This window comes from Hylobates moloch, unplaced genomic scaffold, assembly GCF_009828535.3.
Source record: "Hylobates moloch isolate HMO894 unplaced genomic scaffold, HMol_V3 SCAFFOLD_1, whole genome shotgun sequence".
NCBI lineage: Eukaryota > Metazoa > Chordata > Mammalia > Primates > Hylobatidae > Hylobates > Hylobates moloch.
Window position 1 is genome coordinate 131,669,448 of NW_026652276.1, and position 27,030 is coordinate 131,696,477.

At 41.8% G+C, this 27,030-nt stretch overlaps 1 protein-coding gene and 1 pseudogene across 5 annotated transcripts in view; one reads left to right on the plus strand and one right to left on the minus strand.

Annotated features, from left to right (window-relative positions):
• Window positions 1-27,030, plus strand: part of ELMO1 (engulfment and cell motility 1) — a 594,699-nt gene that overhangs the window by 56,869 nt on the left and 510,800 nt on the right. The gene's annotated exons all lie outside the window — the stretch shown is intronic.
• Window positions 16,061-16,556, minus strand: LOC116812545 (small ribosomal subunit protein eS10-like; annotated as a pseudogene).

The following is a 27,030-nucleotide window of genomic DNA, read 5'->3' on the forward strand; positions in this document are numbered from 1 at the left end:
CTTCCCCACAGGCTTTGCTGCTCTTTCTTGCACAGGTGGCCACTTCTCCTCCTGTAGGCCTTCTGGATACTTAGCCCTGGAACCTGTGGTCCCAAATCGTTCCTTGTATAAAAGCCATCGCTTCCCTGGTGAGTGTTACATGGAGGCTTGCCCAAATTTTGAAGCTCTTGAGTAGCAGAGGCTGTTTCTGAAGAGGTTCCTGAAATCAGGAACATGGCACGCAAGTCATCACCCAGCTAGGGCCTCTGGATGGCTCAGTGGTTAGAGGCCCACCATGAAGGTGTGGGTCCTTCCATGAGTGATGAAGGCTGTGTGCACCTCCTGGTATAAACTCTGTTTTCTTCAAATAATTTTTAGAGAGGAAATACATATACAGACTGGCTCACACTGGTCCAACATAAGAGTCCTCAGCTTAGTGTAATTTTATATTTTGTTTTATCTTTTGTCATAATATTATAAAGCCTTGCACACAAATGCCTTTATAAATAACTATTTCTGGGCTGGGTGTGGTGGCTCATGCCTGTAATCCCAGCACTTTGGGGGGCTGGGGTGGCAGATCACTTGAGGTCAGGAGTTCCAGATCAGCCGGGGCAACATGGTGAAACCCCGTCTCTACTAAAAATACAAAAATTAGCCGGGCATGTTGGTGGGCACCTATAATTCCAGCTACTCAGGAGGCTGAGGCAGGAGAATCACTTGAGCCTGGGAGGTGGAGGTTGCAGTGAGCTGAGATCGAGCCACCATGCTCCAGCCTGGACAATAGAGCAAGACTCCATCCCAAAAATACAAAAGAAAGAAAGAAGTAAAGAAAGAGCGGTGGGGGGAGAGAGGGAGGGAGGGAGGGAAGGAGAGAGGGAGGAAGGAAGGAAGGAAGGAAAGAAGAAAGGAAGGAAGGAAGGAAGGGAGGACCACTTTCCCAGAATATGCCTGATTTGGGCTTGATGTGAACAGTGAATCACTTCCCTCTATCACATATTCAGTTGGGGATGGGAAACAGTGTCTACAGGGTCACCAGGTCAATTTGGTGTCCTACCCCGGCCACCTGTGTGCCCTGGCAGTTGTCTATAACCAGATTGTCCTCTCATCTAAAAGTGCAAACTCCTGATAAGCTCATGGCCCTCAACATCTGGTGGATAGAAGCAATAGCATGGGGCTGGGGGGTGGTAAGCGCCTATAAGTCTCAAAGAGCAGAGACTTGGTTTCCATTTGCAAACAAACCAAAACAAACCCATAAGCCCCATATGAACTCTGACATTAGTCTTTGACATCTGTTTGATTTTTTTACTGGGTCAGGGATTGTGATGAGTCCTAACCTATGGGGACCATGAAAAGGATTAGAAATAGAATCACTGGAAACACATCCTATTCAAAACAGGTAGGGCCTGAGGTCTGCTTAGGAACTTGTAGCTTTTGCTTTTTTTCTGCCCCTGGGCCTCTGTGCTTCTGGGAGTCAGAAAAAAAAAAAAAAAAAAAAAAAGGCAGAATGTAATAAGAAATGTGCTCCTTGGGGCACCCTACTGACCTGTGTCTTTGTTAGTCAGATTTCGTACTTGATGGGAGGAGTTCCGCCACCCTCCACTCTGTGAGACCTTCCCTTGCACAGTGAGTGCGGGCTTCATTGTGAAACCATTCGTACTCCATGCAAGTGGCGCAAGCCTGACAGCTGAAATGCTTCTTGGGTTCCTGCTCAGTTAAGGGGCTGACTTTATGCTCATAGCGACAGCTGCAAAATACAGATTTAGGGTGGAGGCACTAGCTCTAAATTCCAGTTACCATTTGTGTTTTTAAAAAGTCTGCATTTTTATGTCTATGGTGCAGTTTTACAACTTGCTGCTGTGATAGCCTATACACAGCCATTTCTTGTTCTTTTGATTTTTAACCAAATGATTTCTGGAACCAGAGCATGGGTGACTTCTTGGGGGATGAAAGCGCTAGGGAATCTGAATTTCAAGAGATGGGATAGGGAAGGCTATGAGATTTTGGAAGTTGGGCCACATGGGAGAGACTGTGGGAAGCATGCCTTTCTGCTTACGGTGATCAATTTTTGTTTCAAAGAGCAGCTCTCCCTAATGAGGGTTGCACATGCTGGAGAACTAGTTGGAATCTCGGGGACGCCTGTGCTTCATTCTTTATGCATACCCCTAAGTAGAGGTGGAAGTAATTGGTTCTCCTACACTCCTGACAGCCTATTTCTTATGGTTAAAGGAGAACTGGATTTCCCAGCAAAAGCTGAATATCAGGGTCTGGAGACTCCTATGTCTCCCTACTACCTGTGACCAAGCTATTATTCCTGCCTCTTCATGCTCCACAAGGTGGCAGGATGGAAGGTTTGTCTTCGACCTGGATGATTCGAGACTCTCGCATGCCTGAGGTGTTTTAGCAGTGGACTGAAGTGTACAGATTTCAGGTGACAACTTCATTGCTTCCGCTAGAGGAACTAGACATATTGGTCTACGTGTGCATCAACACAATGGAGGGGAAAATGCTCAACTTTTTAAAATAGACTTTTAAAAACATTACCAAGACTGCTTAGTGCCTTAACAAAAAATCCTTTTGAACTTGGAAAGTCCTTTCTTCCATACATAAAGGAAAGGTTTTATGTGGCTGTTTTGCTTAATGTGGGCTGGTTTTATTTTGGACTCTTTGAAGCCCAGCGTGAAGGATAAAATTCTGCTCTGTGGAAAAGTAAAAATGAAAGGAATTGCCGGGTTTGGGTTGTGCTGAATTAAAGTGACAAGGTACAGATAACAGGGCACAGCCATGCCCACAAATTAGCCCTCTCTAATTTGCTGCTGTGGAAAGTAGTGCTTTGGTGTTGCATTGTTATTTCTTTCCTTGAATTTAAGTTTAAAAAAGAAAGCCTAGTTTGCTCAAAAGAGAAAACCGGAAAAATGTAAGTACTTCAGTACTGAAATAGCCCATGGTTCCCATGTTCAGGGAATTGTTTGAGGAAGTTCTGCTTCAAAAACATGTAAATTATGTGGTTTTATTTTTAGAAGCCACACTTCTAAAATGTGTATTGGACTATTTTGTGTGCTACTTAAAGATATCCCTTCCAAAGCTCTTGTTGACATGCAGAACGTCTTTTGTGTGGGTCAGGTGATGGCGGTATTTTTATTTTAAAAACTTTTTTAGAGACAGGGTTTCTCTCTCTATTGCCCAGGCCAGAGGGAAATGGCAAAATCATAGTTCACTGTAACCTCTAACTCCTGGGCTCAAGAGATCCTCCTGCCTCAGCCTCCCAAAGCACTGGGAGTATAAGCATGAGCCATGCCCAGCTGGTGGCAGTCTTTTGTGTGTGTTTTTTTTTTTTTGCACATGATGTGCCCTGGCATCATGGAGTGACTGCAGCATCTTTCTCCAAGATGGTATGGGGATCCAGAAAGACATTTGGTTTTCCCAGCCAGTGTGCCCTGCTCCAAATTATAATACTCCTTTTCTCCAATTACAACTTCCCAGAAAGCTGAAATGTCATTCTTTGAAATGTGGTGGCACATGATTATAATATTACCAAAAAAAAATCAGTTACACAAATTGTGTAGTAAAAGTCAGGATTACTTATTACAACACTGTACAAAAAACGTGCAGTATTTTGGTCTTGGTAAGTCTTGTTTTGTTGTTAGTATTTGTGTATGTTAACTCAAGGGGAGACCTGTTGTCTCTGTATTGAGTTGTCTGCTCCTCTGGTGGTGGGCACTTTCATACTCATAGGAGGCTTTCATTCATCTGTCTGGATAATAATGGCTCATTTCGCACTCTGACTTTTAAGGCAGTGTTTCTCAAAGTGTATTCCACAGATTGTTACTAGATGGTGATGTTTAAAGGGTTCCTTGCACTTTGGAAGGCCAAGGCTGGAGGATTGCTTGGGGCCAGGAGTTAGAGACCAGCTTGGGCAACATAGGGAGATCCCATCTCTACAAAAAAAATGTAAAAATTAGACGAGCACGGTGGCATGTACCTGTAGTCCCAGCTACTCGGGAGGCTGAGACGGAAGGAACTCTTGAGTCCAGGAGGTCAAGGCTGCAGTGAGCTGTGATTGTGCCACTTCACTTCAGCCTGGGTGACAGAGTAAGGGCCTGTCTGAAAGTAAAATAAAGGGTCCCATGGTTGAATAAATTTGAGAGACACTAGGATAAATAAAGCAAACAGATTGATTTCCTGAAGGATTTTTCTGAGCCTTTTCTATACAAAAGTACACCATGACTTTTCAGGACAGCGAGTGGAACAGACATCTGGTTTCCCACAGGAGTAAGTCCCTAAGTGCCTGCTAGGGAAACACTGCCTCAAAGTTTGGCTCTATATGCCTGTCTGGAGTGGACTGTGTCCCCTACAAAAATGATATATTCCAGTCCTAACCCCCCAGGCCCTTAGAATCTTTCCTTGTTTGGAAATAGGGTGGTTTTAGATGCAATTAGCTAGATCATACTGGATACTGGAGTAGGGTGGGCCCCTAATCCAATATGACTGGTCCTTACAAAAGGGACATTTAGAGATAGAACCACACACAAGAAGAACACAGCGTGAAGATTGGAGTGTTGCTTCCATAAGCCAAGGAACTACCAGGAGCTAGGAGGGAGGCCTGAAACAGACGCTTCCCTAGTGCTTTCAGAGGGAGCAGGGCTCTGTTGACATCTTGGCCTTGTAACTTTTAGCCTCCACGACTGTGAGACAGTTAGTGATGCTTTGTTAAGGCAGCACTCGGAACTAATCCATTGGCACTCTTGGGTTGAGTTTAGTACCTCAGACTTCTTTTGAGGATAGGCCAGAGCCGTATCCTTTGTGCTAGAAGCTGCATACTCAAGTGCCTCTCTGGTTCTTTCTTTTCTGTGGGTTTATTCTTTATGATATTTGTGATGTTTTCACTGGGGCCTGCCCTTACTTCCCATTGGCCTGGAACAGAGGTTTCTTACTGTTGCTATATATTAGAGTCATCTGGGGAGCAGGAACAAAACAAAACAAAACAAAACAAAACAAAACAAAACGAAACAAAAACTACTGCCTGGGCCTCGCTCCAGGCCAATTAATTGAGACTCTCTGGGAGTGAAGATCAAGTATTTTATTAAAAACTCTCAGTCAATTACAATGTGCATGCAAGGCCAATAACCACTGAAGGAAGCAGACACCAGGCCGGGTGTGCAGGGAAGGGCTGGGGGAGGAGGCTCCAATCAAAATTCAGCAGGGGATGGGAGGCTCTTTGCTGAAACCAAGAACACTCGGGCTGCACGCCTGACTGACCTGAGTTTGGACCCTGGATCTCTACTTACCCGACCTGAGTGTGGACCCTGAATCTTTACTTACCTGACCTGAGTTTTTTTTTTGTTTTGTTTTGTTGAGGTTTGTTTTGGTTTGTTTGGGTTGAGGTACTAAACTCAACCCAAGAGTGCCAATGGATTAGTTCCAAGTGCTGCCTTAACAAAGCATCACTAACTGTCTCACAGTCGTGGAGGTCAGAAGTTACTAAACCGACCTGAGTGTGGACCCTGGATCTCTACTTACCTACTGGGACCAGGTGCAAGTAGTTTAGCTGCCCTCTCCTGTGGCGTCCTGATTTAACACTTAGGGACAATAATGACTCCCTAGGAAAGCTGTCGTGAGGGTCTGTGGGAGGCTCTGTACAAGGGCAGTGAGTCCAGGGCTGTAAGGACTATGGGGAGACAAACTGGAGACCTGGGCTCCCCCTCTTCAGCCCCCGCCCCCTTTTCTCCGTGGTCTCCCTAGGCAGGAACCATCTACCTCTATCACCTTCTGCCCATTTTCCAAACCTAGTCCTTAATTCCTCCCTCCAGTCCTCCCTCCCCAGCTACCTGCTCAAAACAATTGCAACATCCTATAGGCTTCCAAATCCAAGGCGACTTTCTGCCTGCACACCGTTTCTTCACAAAGAAAACACATTTGTTGAGGAAGTATGCTGATTCCTCAAGGAACCAGCTCCAGGGCTGGGCATGAAATCACTGTGGCTTGCACCACTGTGGGTTGCAGGCACTTCCTTAAAGGTGAAGTCATTCTGGGTAAAAGGCAGGCAACTAACACAGCATCTGAAAGACTGCCCTGGAGCTCTCCAGTTGGGGAGGGGCCTAGACCTTGGTGAAGTTTCTGGCTCCTGCCTGGATCACAGTCAGCTGTGGAGCACGTAACACTAGGATTTCCTGGGGAATTGGCATCTCCGGAAGCTGGGCCTGGTACTGGTAGTTTCCAAAGTTCTCCAGGTGGTTCCTCAAAAGCTCTAGGGGCGGTTCTGCCTCTGTGAAGGCAGATTGGCCACCCCTTCTTATTTTGTGTGTGTACGTGCATTTTGCCATGTGGGAAGCTAGGCGCTCGCTCAGCTGTTCACTCAACAAATGCTTATTAGGTGTCAATATCTACCAGACCCTCTTCTAGACACGGGATACAGTGGGAAACCAAACACTCATGCTTGCATGAAGCTTCTTTTCTGTTCAGGGATCCAGAAAATAAACAAGTAAACAAATGTCTGAGATGATTTCAGACCCTGAGAAGTGCCATCAAGAAAATAAAACAGGGGAGTGGAGTGGGAAGGACAGGGAACATCATTTTAGATAGGAGCCAAATCACGCTTCTCTAAGGAGGTGACATTTGAATGGAAACCGGAGTGAAGAAAGGGAGTGAGCCACAGGGCAGTTCGGGAAATGTTGTGGGCAGCTGAACAGCCCTGTGCTTGGCCTGCTGGGGAACAGCAGGGCCAGTGTGGCTGGAGGGGAGGGAGAGATGGAATGAGGAACAGAAAAGGGGCCAGAGGCCAGACCACAGAGGCAGATGGACCATAGCTGGGGCTTCGAATGTTTCTAAATGTGATGGGGTGCCTCCGAAGGTTTTGAGTAGGGCAGCCACATGACCTGACTTAGGTCTCAAATGGATCATTCTAGAGCATCAACTGCTGTGGGCATGAGTAGAGTCAGAGAGATCAGCTAGAGGTGGACTTTTCAGCACTGTCCAGGGAGCAGCTAGGAGAGGTTTATGCGTATGTGGCAGGTAAAATATTACAGCGAGGCTTTAAAGTAATTCCTAGGCAGCGTTTACTCTTCTTAGAACTTCAAAGCAAAGTATGGAATGTATACTTTTTGCATATTGTCAAATAATTCTGCATCTTTTCAATTGTGATATTTATAGTGTTACCTGAACATGGTCACCAGCTCGAATGAATTTGTGTGCATTTTTATTCATGTCTTTTTTTGTGTGTACAACCGTTGCTAGTTTTATTGCAGATTAGAGTGAAAGAAGTAATTTGTTGAGGTCAGATTTCTGAGGCAGCCTCTCAAGTAGATCTAGAACCTACTGTTTTCTTGACAAACAAACTGGAAACTTCTTTTTTTTTTTTTTTTTTTTGAGACAGAGTCTCGCTGTCGCCCAGGCTGGAGTGCAGTGACGCAATCTCGGCTCACTGCAGGCTCCGCCCCCCGGGGTTCATGCCATTCTCCTGCCTCAGCCTCCCGAGTTAGCTGGGACTACAGGCACCCGCCATCTCGCCTGGCTAATTTTTTGTATTTTTAGTAGAGATGGGGTTTCACTGTGTTAGCCAGGATGGAATCGATTTCCTGACCTCGTGATCCGCCCGCCTTGGCCTCCCAAAGTGCTGGGATTACAGGCGTGAGCCACCGCGCCTGGCCTGACAAATAAACAAACTGGAAACTTCAAATTTTTCTTCAATCTAATTATTTTGCTCACTCCTGTTTGTAAATGTTGTGCCTTTTCTAACGGTTGCACTTTTTATTGGTATCTATAACACCTCATTAATCTTGTTTGAGTCCAGGTAATTACATGTGCATATTATCATCTTAATCATGTCATTTGTTTTCAGTCTGTGTTACTAAAAGAGGTAATAATCTATATTATCAAAGTAGATATGACTAAAATAGAATTCAATAGACTCTCTAAGCAACATATTCTATACCATAAGTAAAATATAGAAGCCATCAAAACCTGTATGTTTCGGCTGGGCACAGTGGCTCATGCCTGTAATCCCAGCACTCTGGGAGGCCAAGGCGGATGGATCATGAGGTCAGGAGATCGAGACCATCCTGGCTAACACGGTGAAACCCCGTCTCTACTAAAAATACAAAAAATTAGCCAGGCGTGGTGGCGGACGCTTGTAGTCCCAGCTATTCGGGAGGCTGAGGCAGGAGAATGGCGTGAACCCGGGAGGCAGAGCTTGCAGTGAGCCGAGATCACGCCACTGCACTCCAGCCTGGGTGACAGAGCGAGACTCCGTCTCAAACAACAACAGCAAAAAAAAAAACCCTGTATATTTCAAAATTTACCTAAAACATGTGTCCTTTTAAATGCTGCCTAAAATAATCTATGATTAGACTCTTTTCCCATAACACAGTTATGACATTAAAAGGAAATGTGCTAGAAATATTATACCCAATAATAAAAGGAATAATTAAATGGGCAGAAATTGAAGATGAATCCCCAAATAAAATTTCCAAAAATGTAACAAAATATGTAAACAGTAGACACTTATGTAAGTGTGCTCATTTATGAAATGTTTTGAAATTTTTGTCTCAAATGCCATGTAACATAAATGACAAGTAAAATTTCATTAACTCACCAGGAAGATAACAATTTTAACCAAGTGGTCAAAGTTAACATATCTATTAATGGGACAAACCAACTATATATGCCTTCTGATATAACATCACTCCTGTGATAGGTCTGCCAAAAATGCATAACCTGACTCTCATTGTGAGGAGAGATGTTAGATAAACTTTTGTGATTTTTTCTGTACTCTTAAAAAGTGTCAGCGTCATGAAAGGCAAAGAAAGAATGAAGAACTATCCCAGACTAAAGGAGATTAAAGACACAGAAAAACTCAATGCTCTAAGCAATCTTGGATTGGCTTTTAGTCCAGGGAAGCAAATTCATTTTTCTTTTATAATAAAGGACATTATTGGGATAATTAGTGAAATTTAAAGAGGGCCTATCGATTATATAATAGTGTGTATCAATGTTAATTTCCTGATTTTGATCATTGTGCTGTGATTATCTAAAAGAATGTTCTTGCTCTTTAGAAATATACATTGAAGTATGGAGCGGAAAAGTGGCATCATATCTGCAACTTACTCATAATACAGTTGAAGGGGAAGGAGAACTATTCTGTTGTTTCTACCCTCCTAGGTTCTGGGCCTGGGGCCCTGCAAATTAGACTGACAAAAGACAGATTAACAAGAGATAGCAAACAGAAGTTTATTAGTACATGCAGCATGCCTACACCTGGGAGAAACTCAGTGATGAGTATCTCTGTGGAGTGGTTAGAACTTGGGCTTATCTAGTATCTTAAGAAAGAAAAATAAATTTGCAGAGAAGTGATAAGACAAAGGAAAAGAGTTTTAGGCTTCCCAGGGTGGCACACTGTGGGAAGGTAAATACATGGGAATACTAATGGCAGATAAGGGTTAATTTAGTAAGGTTTGTTTGTGCAGGTCCATCCTGATGCAGTCTCATCTCAGGTGATAAGGTTCTTATCCCCTTCCTGGTATGGGATGGTGGGGACACCTTTACAAGAATTTATCTTCTGCTTTCAGGCAGATAGTGAGAGGGCCAAGAGCATGTCCTGTTTCTGCTTTTAAAAAAATTACCTTCAGCTCAAAATAATTCTTACGCCAAAGTGGCGTATTTTTGAATGGCATACTCTGAACTCCTTCACAGTTCAGAAAAAAATAATACAAGAAAAAGCGAAGGCCGGGCGCGGTGGCTCAAGCCTGTAATCCCAGCACTTTGGGAGGCCGAGGCGGGCGGATCACGAGGTCAGGAGATCGAGACCATCCTGGCTAAGACGGTGAAACCCCGTCTCTACTAAAAATACAAAAAAATTAGCCGGGCGTGTTGGCGGGCGCCTGTAGTCCCAGCTACTCGGGAGGCTGAGTCAGGAGAATGGCGTGAACCCGGGAGGCGGAGCTTGCAGTGAGCCGAGATCGCGCCACTGCACTCCAGCCTGGGGGACAGAGCAAGACTCCGTCTCAAAAAAAAAAAAAAAGAAAAAAAGAAAAAGCGAGATAAAGTTACTATGATAGAATGTTACTATTTGGGAAATATGGGTGAAGGGTATACTTTATATTCATCTTGGAACGTTTATGTATGTCTGAAATTATTTTGAATGATCAACTCTAAATTGGGCTTAGGAGAAAACATTTTATTTTCTCCAGAATTGCAGAACACCCTCTATCCTAGTGGTTTCTAAGTAGTAGGAAGGAAACTTTACTTTTTTAAAGGTAAGGCAAGTGTTTCTGAGATTGCCTGAAGGGTATATAAAATAGCTAAAATATTTCAAAATTATCTTTTATCTAGAGAGTCTTGACGTACCAGAAGAGCGAGTTAGAATGAAATGGACCAGTAGGAAGTATTTTTCTAATGTATAGATTGCTGAATTCTTAAAGAAAGCTACTATATAATTTTTTTCTTTTTCTTTTTGGCTCCTTAGGAGTCAACTTGAAAACGTATAATTTAAAATATTTTATTCCCACTGTTCATAAACTTGCAGAGGGATCCTAACCCTTGTTATTGAACGTGTTTTAGAAGAGGAAATGAAATTTTACTAAGAAGTAAGAAATTCACCATAGAAAGGATTTTTGGAATGATGGGAGTGGTCAATCCTGGAACCCTGTTGAAGACTCTCTCCATCCCTATGGACTGGGAAGAGGTGTGGACACTGGATTTCTCATGTTCTAGAGATAAATTTCCCTCGACATTGGTTTGTGGATGGTTCAAGCTTTAACTCTGAAAATTTTTATTTTTCCGTAAGTTTACATTTATGTTAATCTTATGATCTACATTCCATCATGAAACCACCCATTGTTATTGTAAGTACTCTGGGATTGCCTTGTGAATTGTCACTTAAGAGGTAGTAGCCAGTTCCCAGTGGTTTCACTCTTCGTTAGTGCAGGGTTGTAGATTACTGACTACTTTTGTACAGAATTAAGTCCACTTCATGAAGTTCTGCTTCTTGAAGTTCTGCTTCTCAAACTCTGCCTTTGGTACTGGAACTTTAGTAAACCAGTAATCTAGGGGGTTTAAATAATTATGGTCACCCAGATTAGAGAAATGGTACTCTTAGAAAGGTTGGTTCTTTTCTTAGTAATAGTTGTCTTATGAATGACACAGACTGTGAAGCTGGACATTATCTGGGATCAGTTCTCACTCTACAGCAGCTGGGTAATCTTAAACAAGCTATCTGTGCTATTGGCAGATTCCGTATTTGAGAATCCAGTTACTTGCTAGTATCTATTTGTAACCCCCAAATCAGTGCTTATGCCACTTTTGTGGTCATTTGTGGATGAGCAGAGCAATGAAAAATTTGAGTCACTTGATGAGCATGTTTCTAGCCATGTCTTCTTGTTTCATTTCTCATACTGTAAACAAGTACTTTTTTTGTGGTCTATTTAATGCCACGTTTTTCACATTTTTGTGCTTTCTGCTGGTGATTTAGCTTTTTAAAATGGCCCTAAGGGTGGTACTGGCGTGCTATCTAATGTTCCTAAGCACAAGAAGGCTGTATGTGCCTTATGGAGGAAATACGAGTGTTAGATGAGCTTCCTTCAGGCAGGAGTTTCAGTCATTACGCCAGGGCAACACATGTAAACAAAGGCTATGTCAAGCAAACTGGGTTATATGGTCATCCTATCCTGGGTAAAATGGATATTAAAATACCTCCTTTCAGTAGCATTCAGCAAATAATTGTCCATCCCCTATATAGCCAGGTACTATACTGGGAAATGGGTGTCGGTGATAGACAAAACCAACATGTGCTCTTTCTGCATGGTGTGTATAGTGTATTGGAATAGGAAGACACAAAATGAATAAGCATACAAATTATCATATTGTCTGTCATTCAAAAAGCCACCAGGATGGCTAAATAGTAGAAAGGAAAGCTTTATTAGTAATATGGGTTTGCAAGCCAAGAAGAGGAAGTCTGTACATGGACTGAAGGTACTCTATCTTGGAAGAGGGGAAAGACAGCTTGGATTTTATGCCTCACAGGATTTATACTACACAAGAGTCATGCATATTCAGCAGGTTTGGGGGAAAAGCTGTGCATATTTATGAGAGGATCCAAGTGCGTGCACAATGGGTAAACATATATGCAGCATACATCCCACATTCATTTTGGGGCATAGTTTTAGAATTAAAATGAGGTGGAAAAGGCTCTTTATATCCAAAGGTGAACTACAGGACAAAAAGACAGTTTGTGTGCATCCTCTATAAGCTGCTGAAACTGGCCTAAGGTCTGCAGTACCTTATCCGAAAAGAATGTGTTTGAGGCCCGTCCTCTGTCCAATCAGAGTTGCAGTGGCCTGGGTTGTAAATCAGATTTAGGAGGAGTCTGGTATCTCCTGTTGTTTAGAAGTTTAGAGCCATAGGAATTTGGAAATTTGCCATGCCAGCTGGGTCCTGACACCTCAATACATAAAAATCTTTCTTTTCTTAACCTTAGAGTCCATCTTAATTGATAAAGGGGTATCTATTTTGATCTCTTAGATCACAAGTTATAGATTATGACCAGTTCTATGAAGGAAAACAATAAGCTGTTATTGATAAGAATAAGTATCGAATTGGGAAGTGGGAATGGTGAGGCATGGAAGGCCTCTTTGAAAAGATGAAATTTAAAGCAAGATCGGTAGATGAGCTTCGTTTTACCAGGAGAAGAGCTTCTCGGGTGGAGAATGAGATAGTCTAGAGCCTGACTTCAAGGAAGACCTTAGTGGTTGAAAAGTACTGAACAAGAAGAATGTGATGAGGACGGGCATGGTGGCTCATGCCTGTTAATCCCAGCACTTTGGGAAGCCAAGACGGGTGGATCACAAGGTCAGGAGATCGAGACCATCCTGGCTAACATGGTGAAACCCTGTCTCTACTGAAAATACAAAAAAATTAGCTGGGAGTGGTGGTAGGCGCCTGTAGTCCCAGCTACTTGGGAGGTGGAGGCAAGAGAATGGCGTGAACCTGGGAGGCAAAGCTTGCAGTGAGCCGAGGTCACGCCACTGCACTCCAGCCTGGGCGACAGAGCTAGACTCTGTCTCAAAAAAAAAAAAGAAGAAGAAGAAGAAGAATATGATGCAAGATAAAGTCCTGTTAAGAATTCTAGGAGCAATGGGGATCCACTGAAGGATTTTGAGCAGGGAAGTAATAAGATATTTTACAGTTCTCTGGAGTGTGTGGAATTGGTAGTGGAAGGAAGAGCAAGTGAATGCAAAGGACAAGTTAGGAGGCTACTGTAGAGGTCCAAGCAAAAGTGACGGTGGCAGTAGAGGTGAAAGGAGAAGATAGGTTTGGAAGAGATACTCACAAGGTCAGATCTGTTAGTTTTGAATATGAATGTTTAAGATGAAAAAAAAGATCAGGAATGATTTTCAAATTGTTTGAACAGAGGTACCATTTTCTGAAAGGGGAAATGTTGAAGGAGAAGTAGATCATGGGGCACAGAGTCAAGAATATAGCAAATTAAAGTTCATTTACATAGAAGATCATCTGTAAATATTAGTTTTTTTTTTCGTTTATACCATGGCAGTAGGAATTTTTAAAACGACATTTGTTCCTTTTATCTCCCTCTTTTTCTGGAGGGAGATTTATAGATTCGTGTTTATCAGAGTCCAAATTTGGTAACCCCTCTTTCTATTTTCGTATCAGTTTTCTGGACATTCTTTTGCATGCATTAGGTGGACAGTCAGTTAATACTCATCTCCTCAGTTCTGCCTCTCTCCACAAACTTCTGTGGTTTTCCTGGTGCAGGTTTCAGATCTGCTTCAGGATGCCAGGAAGAGAGAGAACGGGGAGCTTTATCTGGTCTAGATTCTTGTACAGGCCACACAGTGCCCCAGCACTGGCCTTCTGAGGCTACAGCTCTTCAGTTCACTCCCAAGCTCAGCTGCTGTCCCAGGGCAGAGTCCCCATCCCAGCATGGCTGGGACTGTAGAAGCTTCAGTGGCAGCCATGCCATCAGCTGGACCAACCCATCCATAGGGACCTCCGGATTTTGTTTCTGAACTTGGGTTGTACTTCTGACTCCTCCTCCCATCTCTGGGAATTGCCTTGGGAAGAAAACTTTTCCTCTTAGGGTTGCATGGTCTGAGGGATTGGGGCTGTGCGTTAACTGTCAATAGACAGACTAAAAGGAGAAAAGACAAGGTTGATTTCCATATGCTGAAGTACTCTTAGATGAGTGCTACACAGACAGGTATATTTATATACCAATTTAACAAATCACAGTAGTGCAGAGCTTCAGTGGGGAAGTATAGCAGGCCCTGTTGTGCTTTTTCATGCTTATGGCAACTGATTTTGTACTTCCTGGTGCCAAGGCGCCGGCTTCTCCCACATAGCAAACAGCCTTGGAGGGGGTTCAATGGTGGCTGGATTTCTCAGAGGTTCTGCTTAAATTCAGAATACTACTTTGGTGGGCTGTTAATCCCTTCAGACCCTAAATTTGCTTTCCTCTCAGAAGAATCCTGGCCCATCAGAGAGTCTGAATTGAATGCCAGGAGAAAAGGGCTCCTGGAGGTGTCTCCTATCCACACGCAAGTATATCTATCTTCTCCCCAGTGACCTGCTCTGCCTACCAAAGAGCGTTGAGAGGGGTGACCCTCCTCTGGTCACAAAAAGTGGTATTCCCCATTCTGCCCTTGTTGGTGGTACTGGTGCATTCCATTTACATAACTGTGTGAGGCCACTGTGTTGACTCATCCCTGAACCCAGAAGATCTGCCTCGAGTGACTTTTCACTTTGGCTACCCCGAGACACATGGTTTGGCAGCTTCACTTTCCTGAAACTTGTGAGACATACCGCATCCTATGGATATAGAGATTTTTAACTACAGATGGGCCCTGACTTCAACTTAAGATTTTTGGGGGTTCAGTGGTGCAAAAGCAATAAGCATTCAGTAGAAACTGTACTTCAAATTTTGAATTTTGATATCTTTCTAAGCTAGCAATATGTGGTGTAATACTCTCCAAAACTTGCAGTCAGCCATGAGATCACACGATTTTGCCCAACTGTAGGCTAATGTAAGTGTTCTGAGCTCCTTTAAAGTAGACTAGGCTAAGCTATAGTGAATGTCCTGTAGGTTAGGTATATTAAATGCATTTTTCACTTATGATCTTTTCAACTTAACAGGATATAACTCCATTGAAAGTCAAGGAGCATTGGTAATGGATTATTAAGGGATGCTGTGAGTTACCAGTTCACAGATTTCTTGCAACTTTTTAATCTCTGATAAATGAGAATGTTACACTCCAGTGGGTTCTTCTTACCTGCTACACAGATAAAGCCAAAACACTGATATGGTGGTGTTGAAATAGGGAATGAGTTTAGTTATCACAAGGCAGCTGAGGAGGAGGACAGGAGACATTTCTCAAATCTGCCTCTCTGAGAGCTTGGAGGCTAGCATTTTTAAAGGACAGTTTGGTGGTCAAGAGGCTAGGGAATGAGTGCTGCTGATTGGTTGTAGATGAACTCATAGGAGTGTCGAAAACTGTCTTCACGCACTGAGTCAGTTTCTGGGTGGGGGTTACAGTACTAATTGAGTCAGTTCCTTGAGATGAGTCAGGTCCCTGAGGTGGCAGTCGGTTCACTGGCATGCAAAAAATCTGAAACATATCTCAAAGACCAATCTTAGGTTTTACAATCGTGATGTTATCTATAAAAACAATTAGAGAAGTTATAAATCTTTTAACTTCTGGCAACATGACTCCTGAGCAGTAAGCAAGCTAGGGAACAATAGCTGGTTATCACTTTGTATTCAGGCCCCTCCCATAGTTAGCCTTGTCTATGCCCAGGAATGAGGAAGGGCTGTTCGAAGCAAGATGGAGTCAGGATATGTCAGATTTCTTTCACTGTCATAGTTTTTTGCAAAGGCGATTTAGAAAAATGTTTAAAAACAGTGGGCACTAGGTCAGGTCTGTGATCAAAGGTATAATTCTATACCTTGCTAACTGAATTGGTTCATCGCTTCCTCCAAGAGCTGTAAGAATCAGATTTTTTGTTTGTTTGTTTGTTCATTTTTTTAAAAGTTTTTTTGGCTGTAAGTTTATTCAATGCAAAATAATCCTCTCCAGTTTTACTGAGGTGGCTGACCATGTTCACAACCAAATACTCCTCTAAACTGGAATTCAGTTGCTGACCCAGCCCCAGCCTCCACTTTCTTGTTGGCACCAGGAGGCACAGCACTATGTCTGCATGTATCTCTGTTGGCTTCCCCTCTTGTGAGTCTTGCAGGTTGCTCAGTCTCCAGACCTTTAGGCCACGGCCTGCCAGTCTCTGGAAGGCTGCGGCGTAGAGTGGCAGGCACAGTCTCCAGGGGCAGATGAAGGTAATCATGGAGATACTGGATACCCTCATTGGTAAAGTACCAGTAGAAATGTCTCCAGGAAAACTTCCTTCACACAGCCTCAGGACTTGAGAGACTGCATGGCCTTCATGACCTGAAGGTTGGGCATATTCTTGTCTGCCAGCTCCCAGTGCTTAGGCATGTGGACATCCTTCTTGGCCACCATGACTCCCTCCTTAAAAAGGAGTTCATAAATGGCAATCCAGTTCTTCTTAGGCATCAACATCTTGGTAGCTCTGGGGTCCGGGGCTGGGGCTTGAATCATACCTGACTCCATCTTGCTTCAAACCTCACGAGCTAACTGCCCTTGCTATTCCTGGGCACAGACAAGGCTAACTATGGGAGGGGCCTGAATTCTCCTAAGACCTGCATAGGTAAGTGATAACCAGCTGTTGTTCCCTAGCTTGCTTACTGCTCAGGAGTCATGTTGCCAGAATCAGGTTTTTGGTTAGGAACCATTTATTATTTGTTTACTAGATTACAAAAACAGAAATATTTTTTTCTTTTTTCAGTTACCAAGTGTTTAGCAAGGGAAATGTAATCTGCTACAATATGATTATGCCTTCTCTTGAACAATGCATTGCTTCTAGGGAGAGGAAATACTAGAGGAATCAGGAAGATGGGAACAAAGAGCAAAAAATTACTTTGTGGAGTTAAGAGATTTTTTTTCTTTCTTTTCTTCTTTTTTTTGACAGAGTCTTGCTCTGTCACCCAGGCTGGAGTGCAGTGGTGTGATCTCAGCTCACCACAACCTCCACCTCCTGGGTTCAAGCAATACTCTGCCTCAGCCTCCCAAGTAGCTGGGATTACAGGCATGCACCACCACGCCCGGCTAATTTTTGTATTTTTAGTAGAGATGGAGTTTCACCATCTTGGCTACACTGTCTGGAATTCCTGACCTCATGATCCACCCACCTCAGCCTCCCAAAGTGCTGAGATTACAGGCATGAACCACTGCGCCCAGCCAAGATATTTATTTATTTATATATTTTGAGATGGAGTCTTGCTCTGTTGCCCAGGCTGGAGTGCAATGGTGCAATCTTGGCTCACTGCAACCTCCGCCTCCTGGGTTCAAGTGATTCTCCTGCCTCAGCCTCCCGAGTAGCTGGGACTACGGGTGCGTGCCACCACACCTGGCTAATTTTTTGTGTTTTTAGTACAGATGGAATTTCGCCATATTAGCCAGGATGGTCTTGATCTCCTGACCTTGTGATCTACCCGCCTCAGCCTCCCAAAGTGCTGGGATTACAGGCATGAGCCGCTGCTCCCGGTGCCAAGGGATTTTTTTAAACAACTAACTAATGTTCTTTTTTATCTGGCAACCAGTAATGATGCATTGGATATAGCATATCTAGGTTTTAGCAGGATTTCAAAAAAATTATTAATTCTTGGACAACATGGAGAAATGAGAGCTGGATGCTAATATAGTTAGACACAATGGTTGCATAACAACAGCAAAACTTCAGCCTCCCCTCTCCTTCTCTCCCTGTGGGTACTTGGGTGACTCTGAGCTGATGTTCAGCTAGGACTCACCGGCATACTGGTATTAGGGCCAGCGTTCATTCCGATGGATCATTGTGCACCCTGTATTGTTGTTAAATATTTTAAATATGCTCTCAGGGTGTAATAAACTAGAGCTCTTGGGAAAAGCAGACCAAAGCTGGGCCATGGCCACGTTAGCTCTTTGGGAACTTCATGCATGGTGCCCACACCCTACCTCTAGTTAAAATGAGAAACAACAGTAAAATAAGTAAGGTAATCCAACACTGTACATTTTCCCCATAATGATGACTTCAGTATATCTTTAGAAATATTAAGTAACAAATTATGTTTTATTTTCTCATTGATTGGGTGCTCCTGCTTTGCTGGTGCCTTAAACATGAGCCTTTGTTGAGCTCAGAGTAGGCCTCCCTGAGGCAGCAGGCAAAGGAGACAACTGAGAATTAAGGATTTGTTCTGTTTATATTTTGAGCTTCCATTGGTAGTTGTGTTGGTTTAAAGTGAGTGCAAATTGTTTGCACAGCCATTAAGCGTTTATGATAATGTATTGAGTTGTTTAAAGTAAAAGCACTGCTAAAATTAAAAAATAAAATAGCACCATAAACAAAAAAGGCTTGGATTTTTTTTTTTTTTTTTTTTTTTTTTTTGAGATGGAGTCTCGCTCTGTCATCCAGGCTGGAGTGCAGTGGGGAGATCTCGGCTCATCGCAACCCCCACCTCCTGGGTTCAACCTATTCTCCTGCCTCAGCCTCCTGAGTAGCTGGGATTACAGGCATGCGCCACCACACCCAGTTAATTTTTTTTTAATTTTTAGTACAGACGGGGTTTCAACATGTTGGCCAGGCAGATCTCAAACTCCCGACCTCAGGTGATCCGCCCTCCTCAAGCTCCCAAAGTGCTGGGATTACCGGCGTGAGCCACCGCGCCTGGCCACCTTGTAATTCTTTTAATGGAAAAATTAAGCAAAATACTCAACAGAAAGGGATTTACTACAGAAGTGTAAATTGATTAAACTACCACTTTTGCATATTGGATTGGTGAAATGATTTGCTTTTCACTTTAGGTTAAGTGTGCCTTTCCCAGAACCGACCTCTGCTAGCGCTGCTTTCAGTGTTACACCTGATTCTGTCTCCTGCTGCACCATGAAATGCTGACTCTCAAGGCAGACAATAGGACAGGATTTCAGACAGAACCATTTACCTGCCTGTGTGATGTTTCCCTGTACGTGACACAGCACGGGTGCCACTTCTGTACCAGCTGTGGAAGTCTGGCTCTTCCCTTTAGTAGCCTCAGGATACAGGGCTGGTTCTGGCTTCATTTACCATCATTAAGAGCCTGTCTGACTGGAAGAGATGTTATCTCATGATAATTGTTCCCTTCTGGTCTTTGCCAGGTTGGAAAAATAGATAATGGTGAAAAAGTGTGCTGAGAAGCACCAACTGCCAGATCCCCTAATGAGTGAGTGATAATCTAGAAATATAGTGGAAAATTTCCTTTAAATATGTAAACTAGACTGAAGGGACTGGCAGAAAGTAGGGTGACAGTTATTTATGAAATTATTGCACTGTTATTAGTTTGAAATACACTTGCATAGGTTTCTGTTAGCCCTGGGGAAGAGAGAAAATTTTATTAGTGTAATTCAAAGTTATAAAAAGCACTCACTATTAAACTACTATAACTTTAAAAATGAGATGTGTAAGTTAGGAGTGATAAAAAGATAAATGCCTGGAAAATTTTATTTTGACCTGCTTGACTTCGTGAACTTAGAAAATAATAATGATCATTTATTGGGCATATATTATGTACCAGGGACTCATTGTAATCATTTAATCATCACAGCAACCCTATGAGTTATAGCAGTATCATTCCCATTTTACAGATGGGGAAACTGAGGCCTGTCAAAGTTAACCGATTAACCCAGATTCACCTGGCTAGTTAGTGCTAGATCCAGGGTTCTAGCCCAGGCCTTCTGACCTCAGAGGTTGTGGTCTTCATTCTTCATATTTTAAATGCCTCAGTCACTTAACTTTTTTGGGTTAGTTTCCTTATTTTTAAAATGTGGGGGCAAGACTAGATTCTTTATAATAAATTAGAGTTTTGAAACTGTGCTTTTTTTTTTTTTTAACTGAAACTGAGCAGAGGCAATGTTCATCACATACTCACTGCAAAAGGTCAAGAGAATGACTAAATGGTAATTACCAGCAGTGTTTGTAGCAATTTAAGTCATTTCAGGATTTTACCTTTGACAGTTATTAGTTATTAGTTTTAGTAACAGGGACACTGAGAGAAGATATTTCTTAGTCTACATCTCAGTTGCTTCCTGATTTCTCTCTGAACCAACCTCCCCCAACCCATCTCTCCCTGGAGCTGCTAAATAATCACACCTCAAGCAATGGAAATCGGCCGCTCTTTGCAACTCATCAAGGGAGTGATGACTAAATGCAGGGGATGAGTGAGAGGAGGGAATTCAGGCAACGAATAAGAAACAGGCCACTAATTAGGAGAACCAGGAGAGACTGCTGTTATCCTGTGCTATTCAATCTGGAAGTTACTAAACTCTACTTTAGTAGAAAAGGTGCGCCTGACTTCTTTAGGAAAAAAAAGAAACGTTCATTAGCAGATCATAGATTCCTCTAGATTGCTTGGAGTTTCCTAAGACATAGCCAATTGAAATACATGTATGTACTTTCATATTTATTACTGAAGGAACCCCCCCATTTTGTTACCGTGCTTAAGTTTGGTGTTTCACATAAGTTTTCCGAGTAAATGAAAGCTAAAACTAAATATTTCAAAATAGATTCTAATGAAATGTTAAACCTTTATTAAGTTTATGATACAAGCCAATGATGCATTAGAACATCTATGCATTGTTTAGTGAAGAATTATAAGATGAATATCCATGTACCCATCATGCAGCCTAAGAAATAGAATGCTAGCAGTACTTTTCAAGCCTGGATCCCATTCTCTTCCCTAACTCAAGTAAAGATTGTTCTGAATATTTTATTAGTAATTTCTTTGTTTTATTTTAGGGTTACACAAACATAAATAATTTTTTTTGCAACTTTATAAAAATGGAATGATTCTGAGTTTTTCAGTGGCTTGTTCAATATTAACATTATGTTTCTGAGATTCAACTATGAGAATGTAGTTCACCCATGTAGATGTAGTTCATTTTTATTCTTCAGTGTATATTCCATTTTATGAATATGGGGCAGTTAATTTTTTCTCAGGAGAGATAGACATTTGTTTGAGTTGTTTCCGTTTTCTTGCTATTAGGAGGATGTTGTAAATATTTTTGTCCATCTCTCTTAATGTAGATGAGCAAGAGTTTTTCCAGGATGCATACCCAGGAGAGGAGATGCTGTGTTGAAGGCTACACATACCTAATATTTTACTGGGCAGTGCCAACTTGTTTCCAAAGTAGTTGTGCCAACTTTAATTCTCACCAGGAGTACATGAAAGTTCCTATTGCTCCACATACTTGCCAAAACTTGGGGGCTGTCAGATTATATACATTTTCTAGCCTTTTGGGTGTAAAATGGTGTCAGCTTGGGGGTCTCTGCATTCCTCTGATTACTAATGAGGTTGACCATCTTTTTATAGGTTTATTGACCTTCTTGTTTTTTCGTGAAATACCTGGATATGCCTTTTGGGTTGCTTGTCCTTTTCATATTGATTCATTGGAGTTCTTTATATATTTTGTGTACTAAATCTTTGTTCATTATAGATGTCACTGTAGAGGCAGAAATGGGGTGATCCCTTTTCTCCCCATCATAAGAGTCACAGCCCACACCTTTATAACAAAATATAGATCAACAAGAGAAAAACATAACAAATTCATTAATGTACTTAAACATGGGAACCATACAAAACATATGAAAACTCAAGAAAGAACCAGATGGTTGATGCTTAAATATCCTTTTCCCTGGGGAGAAGGAGGTGGAGAGCCGTAAATGAATGGGCCCCAAAAAACACACCAGTGGTTTGTAAATGATTCTCTTTGGACTCTGAATGGGACCTAAGGATAAATAGTAGCTGCAGACAAGTTACAGGAAGGTAAGGGCAGAGCCACATTGTGAACAAAGGTCTTATTATGCAGATAACAGTCTTCCAGGTCTTCCCTTGGAATTGCCCTCAGGAGAGCAGAGGCGGAGGCTGACTGGGCATGGTGTCCTGAGCATAGAGACTTCTAGTCTCTTCTCTGGTGGTTAACGTTTCCTGGTTATTTAATGAGATTCCTAGGGAAGGAGTTTTGAGGCAATTGCATTTCTTTTAGAAGTTTTCTCAATCAGATAAGGGAACTTACAGAGAGAGCCAGTCCTGGTGCTTCGAATAGTAAGGAGGATCAGAGGGAGTAGGGGGAGGTCAGAGGGAGACCTTGAGGCTGCTTCATTAGTTCAGCATGTCAAAGCACCATGATTCAGGGCATTTTCTGAGCCCCAACATTGAAGATATCTTCTCTTAATATGCGGTTTCTATTTTTTTCTTATTAAAATTTTTTTGTTTTTTTTTTATCAAACCTTTTAATAAGCAGGAATTCTTAATTATATTGTAGATGAATTGGTCAGTCTCTTTTGTTTTTACATTTTGGGTTATATATAGCTTGCTTAAGAAATCCTTCTTACCCGTTGGTTATTAGGATATTCTTGTATCCTAAGATTTTCTGAGATGTCTGTTTTTCTTTTTCATTCAAATAGTTAATCTCTGGAATTGTTTTGTTTAATGTAGATTGTAAAGTAGAGGCTGATTTCATTTGGCCCCCTACATTGTCCCAATGCCACTTATTAAATACAGATTGAGTATCCCTAATCTGAAAATCCAAAATTTGAAATGCTTCAAGATGCAAAGCTTTTTGAGTGCCGACATGACACTCAAAGGAAATGCTCATGGAAGCATTTCAGATTTCAGATTTTTGGATTCGTGATGCTCAGCCAGTAGGTATAATGCAAATACTACAAAACCTGAAAGAATCTGAAATCTGAAACACTTCTGGCCCCAAGTATTTCAGATAAGGGATTTTCATCCCTTCCATCTCCCCCAGCCACTGGTTTGCACTGTCACTTTTGGCACATATCAAGCTTCCATATGGGTGAAAGTCCTCCAGACTATAAATGTTACATAACCTTGTTGACATCTTTATAATATTGGGCTCTCTTAATCTTAAACTTTATATGTTTATCCATTTATTTTGGTGTTCTTTAATATTTTTCAATAACTTTTATTGCTTTATACAGAAATATCTTGTAAAATTTTGTTTCATATATTCCTAAGTGTTGCAGGGGCCAAGAGGGAAAGCTTCTTCCTTCATCTCCTGAAGGTTTGCTGAAAATATACTGACAAAAGGCCAATGAAAAGGAGAGAAAGGCATGCAATGCATTTAATGTGCACAATGCAGGGAATCACATGAGAATGATTTATCAATAACCCAGTGTGGTCCAGATGATTATATACCCTTCTATATATGGGAGAGAGGAGATAGAGAATGTGAAAATAAGTAACAAAGTTCCCCTGAGCTCTGAGAGAGGTGTCAGGAAGGTGAGGGATGGAACTTCACTGTGAGCAAAGGTCATCTTATGCAGATAAAGCCTCCCAGGTAATCTATGAGAGTTGCCCTTAAGAGAATAGATGAAAAGCCTGTCCGGATGTGGTGATGACTTACAGTCTCTTCTCTTCTTTTCCTGGGTGGTTGATCTTTTTGGGTTATTTGATGAGATTCCTAGGGAGTGGGGTCTTAAGAAATTCCAAAGAGAGTCCCTCCCAGTGCTTTGGGAAAGAAGATCAGAGACATGGAGGTGGAAGCAGGTCAGAGAGAAACCTTGGTTCTGAGGCTTATTTCTGAGGCTTTTCACTTTTCAAAGCACTTAGCATGCCAAAGCTCCGTATTGTGAAGAATCGTTTTCTGCACTCCAGTGCTATCTTCTTGTTTTATTATTATCATGAAATGTATATTTAAGAGATAGTTCTTTCTGATGCTTTGTTCCTGGTGTATAGAAATGCTAATCACTTTAATATATTGATTTATACTCAGAAACCTTGATAAAGCCTTATTAATTCTAATAGTTTCTGATAGACAATAATATTATGTGAATAATCAAAAATTTGCCACCCGCATTCTTAAAATGTTTAGAATGAGATCTCCAGTACAATATTGAATAGAGGTAGTGATATTTGACTTCCTCGCCTTGTTTTTGATTTTAGAGGAGAAGCTTGATGGCTCACAGTTGAGCATGATGATTGCTATAGACTTTCTGTAGACGTCCTTTAGGAAGGAAGCTTTCTGCCATTCCTAATTTGCCTACTTTCCTAAGATGCCTTAAAAAATTATGATTGACTTGTGTATTGGTCCTGTTTGGCAATAGCAGAAAGGAGTTACATTTAGTATCCATGATTGTTTTTGATGTCTGCCATGGATATTAGTGGGGAGGGAAAGATAGGAGGAGGTAATATATGCTTGTTATATACTTATTTTCTGATTGCTTTATATGCTATAAAATAATTTCATGCAAATTACCTCATTTGGGTTATTGTTTCCAGTGTCTTTTGTTTGTTTGTTTATTTGTTTGTTTGTTTCTGGTACGGACTTAGAGCATTCCGATTCCATAACTGTGGCTGGTCTTATGCCCACTAGTTTTTCCGACTACACACTGGTGATATTCAATTTGCACTATGCTTAATTAACCTAATCTTTCTTCCTTAGTCTTCTCTAGTCTTCCATGTCACACGCTTAGTGAATTGCACCTATAGCCTGTTATTTTTCACTGTACTCCTGAAGAATTTTCTTAAAGTGTCTAAGAAATCAGTGGTGCCCTTCCAATCTGATCCTTTTCTTCCTTCATTCACTTATTCACTCGCTAGATATTCATTGATAGCATACTATGTGACCACAGGTAAAATGGTGAAGAAAACATCCCTGCCCTCATAGAGTTTACACTCCAGAGTGGAATTAGGACAATAAACACATAGGCCGGCGTGTAACATTGCAAGGTAGTGATGCGGTGAGTAAAGGAGTGAGTGGGAGAGAGAAAGAGAGGGAGGGATTACTGGGAATGTGTGTGTGCCAATTTTACTGGCATTAGGTTACTTAGGAAAGGCTTCCCTGAGGAGATGACCTTTGGTCTGAGTCCCAAATACAGTGAGAAAGTCAGCTGCGGGAAGTTCAAGAACAGCAGATGAATGACAGTGTGGTGTGTCTGGGGAACTTGAAGAAGTCAGGTGTGGTCACCAGAGAGCGAGCCAGGAGAAACTGGTAGGGGACAGAGAAAGAGACAGAGGCCAGGAAATGCTGGGCTTGCAAGATCCTCATTAGAGAGATTTTGCTTTTATTGATGTGATGAAACTATGTAAGTATATTTTAGTAGCACATAATATTTTTGCTTACTTTCTCAAAGAATTCATCAGTCTGTTTTCTGATTTCTGGGAATAAGAATGCATCCTGGGCTTCACTCTTGTCTCAGAATCTCCAAACTCAGTGATTGATGGGAAGAAGCTTCTTGTTAATATTTTTGAAATGAATAAAGAATCTCTCTTTCTCCCTTAGAGGAGTTCGGAGAATGCTATTGCTGAAGTTGGCCTGGCTCACTGCACCATGTTGGGAGGTGATGCTACACGGGGGAGATTACAGAGGAATAAGCCAGCATTGAGTTTCCTCTGTGGTAGAGGCTCATTGTGTGAGGACGGGAGATTCTCAGTCTGACTTCTTTCTCCAGGTAGAAACATCTAACTTAACCAAGTGGAAATGATTCATGTGTGACTCCATAACTTTGTCTTGCTTGTGCTCCTGTTCTAAACTCTAGATGTTGGGAGATTGGAGTGGATCTCATTTTGAACTGGATCTTAACTTCTTTGCTTCAATCCCCTGTTGATAAAATGAGATTATAGAGCAATATTTGCTGACCTTCCTCAGAGACCCTATGTGTGATGAAGCGATTTAGATGTTGAAAGGGTGGTTTGTTTTCTTAATATATGAGAAATAGTTAATGCTAAAGTCTGATATAAAATGATTATTAATAATAATTTTATTTTTATTGTATGTAATATAATTTAACTCTGAAGAAAAAAAATGCTGGATATTCTTTTGAGACCACCAAAAGGATATGGCGATAGTTTCTTCCTTTGTCTTGTAGAAGAATACATGCTATAGAAATCGAGGAGCAAAAATCAGGGCATCCTTTCTGAATTTTCTTTCTCATCTTTTAGCCCCTTTGAATATGGTGTGATTTTAGAAACAACTTAGAATTTAGAAACAACTTCTAGGTCATTTTAATAAACTTGGGTACCTCCTTGGTGGAGAGGTCCCTGTAAGTGGTGACTGGAAGTGAAATCTTATCTTGGGCATTCATCTATCAGATATTTTCTTATTAATGTAGTGGCTATACTCTTTAGTAGGTTCTACAATACATATTAGCCATTTTACATTTTCATACTTGTGAAGCTTAAAAACACTGCACACCTTTGATACTACGACAGTACAGGAGGGAGAATGGCGCTTATGATAATACTTTACTGTGTCTCTCCCTTGGAAAAGTAAGTAGTGAGTTGGAATAATTGTTTAAGTGACTGAAAGAAAGGAACCTACTATTCAGGAAAGAAGACTTTTCAGATTGTCTGCACTGATTAATGCATCGGTTAGTTCTTCAACTCCCCACTTTACCTCAGAAGCCACATTTTTTCCTGTGTTGTCTTCACCCTGGGTTTGAACTTCTATGATGGCTGAAATCAAAGTTTTGGTCATAAGAAAGAATGACTGAGATGAGTAGTTGGTGTTTGAGAGCTGGTGCTTCACCCATGCTGGGTAGAAGAAGGCTTCTCTTCTGCTTTTTCCAGCGGGAGAGCTTCTTCAGGTCCACTGTTGAGCAGGTGTCCTGCTACCTGTTCTGTCCTGCAGTGACTTTGGTGTTGGTCCACACCAACCAGAGGGAGCTTGGGTACAGGGTTGACTCTGTGGAGCTCGGAAGCTCCTGGATCCACCCTTATCTTGGCCATACTTCAGTAGGATCCCCTGCAGCCAGCTTGGGAATTGATCAATGCTCAGCAAAACAACCTCTTTTATTTTCCAGTGTCCTTTTGAAAGACCCTTCACTCTGTGAAGTTTCACAGCCTTTGATTACTGCAAGAATTTAGGACCACATCATAGAATTTAAAACACAAAGTGGAAATGTGGCCTGGTGTTAGAAGTTATTTCCGTAAGAGGGAATGGCTGT